Raw genomic sequence first — 8,448 nt, 5'->3', positions numbered from 1 at the left:
CTTATTACATTTTTTTCAACTTGGCACTAGAACAAAAATCGCGATCAATATTTTCATAGAAGGTTGGTTCAGGTGGTAAGGTGTGCGACTAATGATTTGAAGTCTCCAGTTCGATTCCCGGTCTGGTCGTCTTTTTTTTTTATATTTTATTTTCAAAACCCTACAAGTGCAGATTTTAAAACAATAAGGAAAACCCGATTGTTTTAATAAGGTTTCCTTCTTGGATGAAAACCATAGAGAAATCTTATTGTTTTCGTTCTATTTGGTCTATTTTTCTCTGTGTAGGCAAACTTTATGGCCCCACGGTGACCGGACTTAAATCCCCTGAATTTTTTCTATTAAGGCAGTATAAAAAAAATTGTCTACAAAAACCCATCAGGTCCTTAGACGAGTTGCGCAGTCGTGCTCATCCAGGGGCAGCTGCTTTGGAAATAAGTGAGCAGCATCAGATTGATAAGGATGCAGAGCAAAGCATGGTGGAAAGAAATTCAAACATTTGCTTTAAAATATACAAACAAATTAACACATTTTTAATTTCTTCCATTTTTTTTTAAACTTTAAGGTCAAGTAGTATACAACAGCCGGAAAAATTATTTTGACAAAATGAACATTTTTCTTACTGATGAGAATAATCTGTAACGGTTAAACATAAAATAAGGAAGTTGACGGTTATTTAATAAGTATATTATGGTGAATCTCATGATGGTCACTGTCAGTCAAATATTTGGTATTATGATTCGAGGCTGCATTTTTTCTATAAAAAGTGCTAATTTTTGAGGGAAAAAAGTATTTTGACAAACGTTCTTTTTCAATGTTGGTAAGGTAAGGTAATGCATTTTACATGTTTCAAGATCGTAAAAAACTGACAGACTTGTTAAGGCTCCGATTTGTAAAAAAGTGGGCAAAACGGCGGAACTTAACATTGAATTTAGTGCATCTTCTGTTGCAAGTCATAATTTCGGTATGTCTAAAAAAAATCGTGTGGAGAACTGAATTTATCGCGGGCATCTATAAATTACCAAATATTAAAACACAAAAATATAATTATACTATGCAAAATTTACCACGAATGGACAAAAAATGAAAAAATGCACTAAAAAAAACAGACGCATTTTGAGGAATTCACTTTAAATCGCGGACTGAGTCGAAAATCCCTGAATTTGGAAATGCCATTCTTTCATCAAAAACTTTGTTAGCAAAAGTTCCCTTTGCAGGAAGCTCGAAGAAGATAATTTTGCCATATTTATGGGAATATAAAACAGCATTTACGTCATAATACAAAAATTGAATTCTCAAAGGGATATGTTGTTGTACTTTTCGCTTTTGGAACAAACTTGACCAAATTTTTACGGAGCTTTAACAGTTCCTAAACAGCGTTTAATGGATCATTGAGATAGAAATTTGTGAGAATGTGGTCCATAAAACTTTGTTTTTGAACGAAAGAAGCATACCAATATGTTTCTTTGAGAATTCAGTTTTTTTTTCAAATTTTGTTTTATGAGATAAATACTGTACTATCTTCCCATAAATAATGCAAAACTGTCTTCCTCGAGTTTCCTGCAAAGGGAACTTTTGCTAACAAAGTTTTTGATGAAAGAATGGCATTTCCAAATTCAGGGATTTTGGACTCAGTCCGCGATTTAAAGTGATTTCCTCAAAATGCGTCTGTTTTTTTTAGTGCATTTTTTCATTTTTTGTCTATTCGTGGTAAATTTTGCATAGTATAATTATATTTTTGTGTTTTAATATTTGGTAATCCCAACTAACAATTTTACTTCCACGAGGTTAGGATCTTTAATTTCTTGCAGCTAATATCTCTACAGGGCTTGTATTTAGTTTGTGAATCGAAAATTCAAACTTTCGAGGCTTAACTTTCGTTAACCGCTTCCTAGAAACCTAGTGCAAGTGGAATCTAAAAATTTCTACAAGCATTAATGTAAACATTTCGTTTAAATTTCAATATGCCCACATGAAATTCCATTGTAGAAGCACAAGAAATAAAAGCCAATAACTGACTTCTTTTAAATGGCTTTGCAAAAGAAATTGTATTAGAACTGCTTTCAAAATCTTTATGAATGCTTTTTATTTTTTTTATCCAATTCGAAAATTATTAGACTCAAAAATGACTTAGGTAGGTATTTTAAGTATGGTAGAAGTGCCTACAACTTATACAATTGCCTTTAATGCATTTATTATTATAATTCTATATTACCGAAATTATGTCAATAGTATATGAGTCGTGATATTCATTAAAAAAAAAAAACATTACGTTGAATTTCAAATAAACCACAGTTAAATGGTTTTGCCTTTTTAAAAAAATATTCCACAAAATAGATGTGTTATAGTTACTGCATTCTAATATTTGAATTAAAAAATTGTTGAATCATTGTTTTTGATTGAAAATATTACAAAGTATGTTTTATATCACTTTCAAATATAACGACTTACATAAATGTATGTTTTGTATCTCTGTATGAGAAAAAAAGGAGTTCAATTTCAGGCGCATGCGCGAAAAGCTTTTAGTTTTATATATTTGCCTTAGCGAAGTTAGGGGATATTTATTTATATTTGTAGAGGTCCTTTAAGTACAAGCAAAAGATTGTAAAAAGCATTTAATTTTATAAGTTTGCCTAAGCGAACTAATTTTATTTCTAGAAGCCCTGTGAAAGTGAGTACAAGCTAAATTTTTTAAACTGTCAGGCAAACTCATGAGAATAAGAAATATTTGGATAAGTGGCATTATGGTGACCATTTTTGGTTTTTTTATTCATTAATTGTTATAAAGAAATAAATGAAAAAGTGAATCTTTTCATATCGGTAATTGGTTTAAAATAGTGATATTAAAAATGGTTTACTGACCAATTCGGAGTTCATATTCAAGTAAGTAGAGAAGAAAGGAAAACAAGATTTTAATCTTCTCCACTTATTTAAATATAAAAAAGTGATAGACATTTTAGATTTTTATCTAAGTTAAAAACAAAGTTAATTCTCTAATTTTTAAGAAAAAGCCAAAAGCACAAAAAATTTAAATTTTTTTTCTGCTTCGGAAAAATGTGGGTTGACGGCATCCGGGTGAAACCTCTAAAGTCTAAAAAACCGAATTTTTCAGATATTTTTTTCTGCTCCAGAAAAATTGTTTTTGAGTAAAAAGTTATTCTCTTTCATCTTCTCAATAATGATATGGTTTGACAATCAGAATATAATATTATTAAGTCTTTATTAAATAATTTTTTACAGGATTAGAAAAAAAAAGAAATTAACCAAAAATAATAACTTTGAAAAAAAAAAAAACACAAATGGTCACCATATTCTTTAAGATAGTGCAACTCATCAGGAAGTAAAGTCGAAGCCCTTAGGAAGCTCTGGTTTCAACTAGTCCAAATTTGAAACTCTTTTGTTATATACCTGAGTAGCTCGATGGGTAAGGTACCAAGCTATCAATTAGGATGTACGAGGTTCAAATCCAGCAAATGCGTCAAGTAAGTAAGAAGTTTTTTTCTCAATATAATTGTGTTTGGAAATTTAATTTCAGAAGCAAAACTTGTCTGGATGGAAAACAAAGAAGAAAATGAAAAAATAAATGTAATAGGTACACAAAAAAAAAAAAAATAAAAATGAAAAAAAAATATTTTTTTTTCTTTATTCTATTTGGGATGTACCTCGTTTAGACTTTCACAATCCTTCGACAAGTTTGCTCAGAGCTTCTAAATAAAAATAAAAGCCTGCAACAATAATACACGTTTTCAAATTTCAAATGTTGGTTGTTTCTATAAGGCATTAAAGACATGTTATGAGTCTCTCCAATCAACTTGCATATGACTCTTCTAAGGCCTATCAAGCTTCTCGGGTGGGCCAGATGGGCTTCTCTATGGTCGTATACAAGCAATATTTCTAAAATCGAAACAGCTTCGTTAGACCCTTGTGGAAGTAAAATTGTTAGTTGGGATTTATAGATGCCCGCGATAAATTCAGTTCTCCACAGGTTTTTTTTAACAGACATACCGAAATTATGACTTGCAACAGAAGATGCACTAAATTCAATGTCAAGTTCCACCGTTTTGACCACTTTTTTACAAATCGGAGCCTTAACAAGTCTGTCAGTTTTTTACGATCTTGAAACATGTAAAATGCATTACCTTACCTTACCAACATTGAAAAAGAACGTTTGTCAAAATACTTTTTTCCCTCAAAAATTAGCACTTTTTATACAAAAAATGCAGCCTCGAAGCATAATACCAATTATTTGACTGACATTGACCATCATGAGATTCACCATAATATACTTATTAAATAACCGTCAACTTCCTTATTTTATGTGTAACCGTTATAGATTATTCTCATCAGTAAGAAAAATGTTCATATTGTCAAAATACTTTTTCCGACCATTGTAGGTTAAGCACGCGTATTTAAAGGAAAAAGAAAATGGCCATCTACGTTCCCATAGATTTTGTATACCTGGGGTGTTTAAACTTTTTTCCACATTTTGCATTGAAAAACTGATTTTTGATCGCACACCACCAAAATGTTCTTACATTTTAAATTTACCATACCTTCAGTTATGTAAGCAGGAGGAAAGCAACAATGAAAACATGTAATAATAGGTAACATTATAATGACGCCATGTTGTGTTGTCCAGACAGCCTGTTTCATGCAAAAAGAGCATTTTGCAATTTAAATTTACACTCTCGACAACAAAACACATCATCGTACCTAATGAATATAATGTATTTTGAAAAGGGCTTTTGCCCACATATCATTATAGGTATATTTATATATTGCCATATAAAATTGAATAAAATGAGAGAGTAGAGACTGAGAGGTACCAAAAAGACCCAACTAACAAACCCTGGCTATATTACACTCTCTGCTCAATGGTCTGTGGGTGGAATGTAGGCAATTTAAAATCAACTTGTACATAGAGGGTGGAAATTTATAGCTGGAAGGTTTTTACCGTCACAAGAAGAGTGTTGAATGCTAAATGAATAGCTTTCTAAAACGATATTGCTTTGCCGTCCTTTCATTCATAGCGCTACTGCTGAATGCTGGTCGTTCGTCCTTCGAACTCCGTAATTTAGTATCTGTATATTGTGGGTGTGGGACAGCCTTTTGGTTTGTGTGTATCAATTAACTTATGTCAATATTTGAAAAATATGATATTTGAAGGACTTTTCCATGGGGATCTATCGGTCGATTAGAGATGGAATGTTTAAGTAGCAAATTGTTTAAACTGCAGGTTGATTTATTAGGGTTGTTGAATTCGTATTTTTTTTTTTAATATAAAATAAAAAGGCCCTTCAGGAATATTTGTTTTGATAATGTGAGTCGAGAATATCACTATAGTTATCGTTATGGAAAAAGGATTATTGCTTTAAACTTCAGGTTAAATTGGTGGAAACATAATGTAGCACAAGTGTAGAAAAATTGATTCATTGAATAAACATTTTGTAGTCGTTCAGTGTATAATTCCTAAGTTGGAAAAATTAGGTATCTACTTTTGCTGCTAAAGGTTTTGAATGTAAGGCTCCTTAATCTAAGCTTGGCTACATTTTACATAAAAAAATTAAAATTTAGGTCGATATGCCTTAAAGTAAAAACATTCTCTTAAAAAAATGAAATCATTTAAAATTAATGTGGAAATCGTCTTAATATTTTTGGTACCTAGTTGAAACAACTGAAAAAAAAAATATAAACTTCGTCAGACTTCAGTGACGATTCTAATATTAAATTTAAATAAAGCGAATTTCTTTAAAGTAAGCACATTGGGGCAATTCCATGGTAACTCACGTTACATTCACAAAAATTTCCAACACATAAATAATTTTTTTTTTTTTCAATTTTAATGTAAATTGATACGAAATTACTATCCATGAATGGAGCATAACTATTACTTTCATAATTAACTAAAAAAATTGTCTTTATTTTTAACATTTGCTTGGGAAAAATAAAAGTTTGATGCTAACTCACGTTACAAAAATCGGACACGAATTTTAAGAGTCCGACAGTATGAAGTTTTTATGTGAAATTAAGAACCTCAATTTGTTTTCAATGAAGATTCCATACATACAAAATTACAAGCTTTTAATATGAGTGACAAAACCAAACATTTTTTCAATATTTCGAGGAAAAATTTTAAAATATTTAGGTAACTCACGTTACATTATTTTGGTAACTCATGTTACCTGCGATTTGTGGTTCCAAAAGTAAAGAAAAGATGCATTTTCACTCAAGTTTTTTTTTAACCGAATAGTGTGTAACGAAGCTTGCTTAAATGTTAACTTATTTTAGCACTCACGAGGGGATATTGTCATCGTCACTATTAGACTCATCATATTTTCAGTTTGCTTGTTTTTCCGTCATTTTAATGTGAAATTCTTCTGTTGTTGGCAAGCTCATGCTATAAAAATGCTTTAAGATTATTAAACTCCCTGAATCTTATGTCTATCCATAAGGGAATACAACAAAGAATCTTTTCTTGCAACTTGCATAAAGAGTTGCCGTTTGTAAATAGTAATTTGCTAGTAAAAAAAGTAAAAAAGACTGCATAATTTGTTCAAAATTCGTGTCCACTTTTTCAATGAATTACCCATTGGAGATTTTACCGCTTAATTTAAAAGGGAAGTCATCTTACCAAAAAACCATGCAGAAATCCGCTTAATTTTATATAGAATCTGTTTATTTTTAGGTCGCGTCCTTTTTCTCCGTGTAAGAACATAGTGACTTACAAAGAGAAGGACGAGAGTGGGTCATCTTCTGAATGGAATGCAAGAAATAAGAACATTGGCGTAGCTAGCATGGGTGACACCCCTAGAATGAACGAACTGCAATACAACCGATTTTCTTACTTTATTTTGTTTCAATTAAGGTAATTCTCAAAAAATTCATTTTTGGATTTAAAAAAAAATATTAAAAATTTTTTTTTTGGAAAATTCAAATTTCATCAGACGGGACCAATGAATTTTCGTGAAATTTTATTTTTATGTGTCTATTAATATTTCCTTTTAAATACTTTTCTAGTTTTTCTTATTTTGTAAATTTGTATATACGTAATGTACAATTGTACATGTATATTAGGGTGCTTCAAAAAAATTGTTTTTAATTTTTTCCAACTCTTACACCCCAAAATGTTGTGATTGACTGGAAAAGAACCCTCAGGAAAACTAGGCACGGTGGGTTTACTCTAAAGGGTCGCTTTTTTATTTTTAGTTTCTTAATCATTTTATCATTTAAACTGAAACTACATCAACTAATTAATATTAATTTCTTAAAAATACCTACGAAAAAATCGGAAAAGTTAAAAAATTACCTAAAAAAACCAAAGGAATTATAACTGTTTTCATGAAAATTTCACGTTGAATCCGGGAGAGGAAGGAATCAAATAAAAATCTTAAAAAATTAGCGATCATTTTTCTCTGTATATTTCCAACCGGATGGCGGCTACAAAATAAATTTAAAAAAAAATGGCACCAACAAATTTGAACAATTTTTCGTCATGAGTAGGTCCTTAGAACCTACTTCAAACCATTCTAAAAGATGTTTTTTTACTTTTAAAAACAATTTTTACGTTTTTTTTCCACACACAACTTAACTTAACTTACATATTTTTGAAAATTTTTTTGGATGAAGGGTTACACCTTTTGTAAAACAGTTCATATCCAGCTTCGTTCACAGAAGAGGCTTTGGTGTTATACATTTTATAGACAAACTCTTCAATTTACTTTATGTCGTCCTCGTTTATGCAAACTGCATTTCCAATTGATTTTGGAAACATGGTGTTTTTTTTAATTTCAAAGGGTTTGTTCTTTCCCTTTTTAAAAAAGTAGGGCTTATCTTCCTCCCAGCTACTCAGCTATAGTAAAATCTCCCGACACAGATGTTTGCATTATAGGTCTTCGTCTTAATGCCATTCGTGGCACGCCATGAAATATATCCGACACGCCACCAATTGAGTACCTAATCCAATTGAACATTTCAGCGACATAGAATTTTTTTTTCCAGTGAAGATTTTTCTTGAGACTTTGTTCCACTGTAAAACTCTGGAGGGGAATACTTACGACAAAGAATGCAAATTCCGAAAAACGCACAAAAACACACACAACTAATTTTTTTAACAATATTTGACCATTTTTCGACAAGAAGCAAAAAGAAAATTTGTTATTTTTCAATTAATAATTTTTTTCAAATGACATTTTATAAATTAAAACAAAAACAAATTTCCTGTTTACTGAGATTTAAATATATACAAGACCAAACTGAGAGATAGGTCTCCCTTTTTAACAAACAAATTTTGACAACGTTCGGAAGATATTACGTTATTCTGTGCACTGTGCAAAAATGTTAGTGAAATTTTACGCCACGTATTTTGAAATTATTTATTTTTGTTTCTAGTAGTCACTAAAAAACTCGATGAAAATTGTATGGTACGCCAGCAAATAAATTATTTTTTAAAAT

This window comes from Episyrphus balteatus, chromosome 1, assembly GCF_945859705.1.
Source record: "Episyrphus balteatus chromosome 1, idEpiBalt1.1, whole genome shotgun sequence".
In the NCBI taxonomy this organism is placed as follows: domain Eukaryota; kingdom Metazoa; phylum Arthropoda; class Insecta; order Diptera; family Syrphidae; genus Episyrphus; species Episyrphus balteatus.
This window is presented reverse-complemented; position numbering follows the sequence as displayed.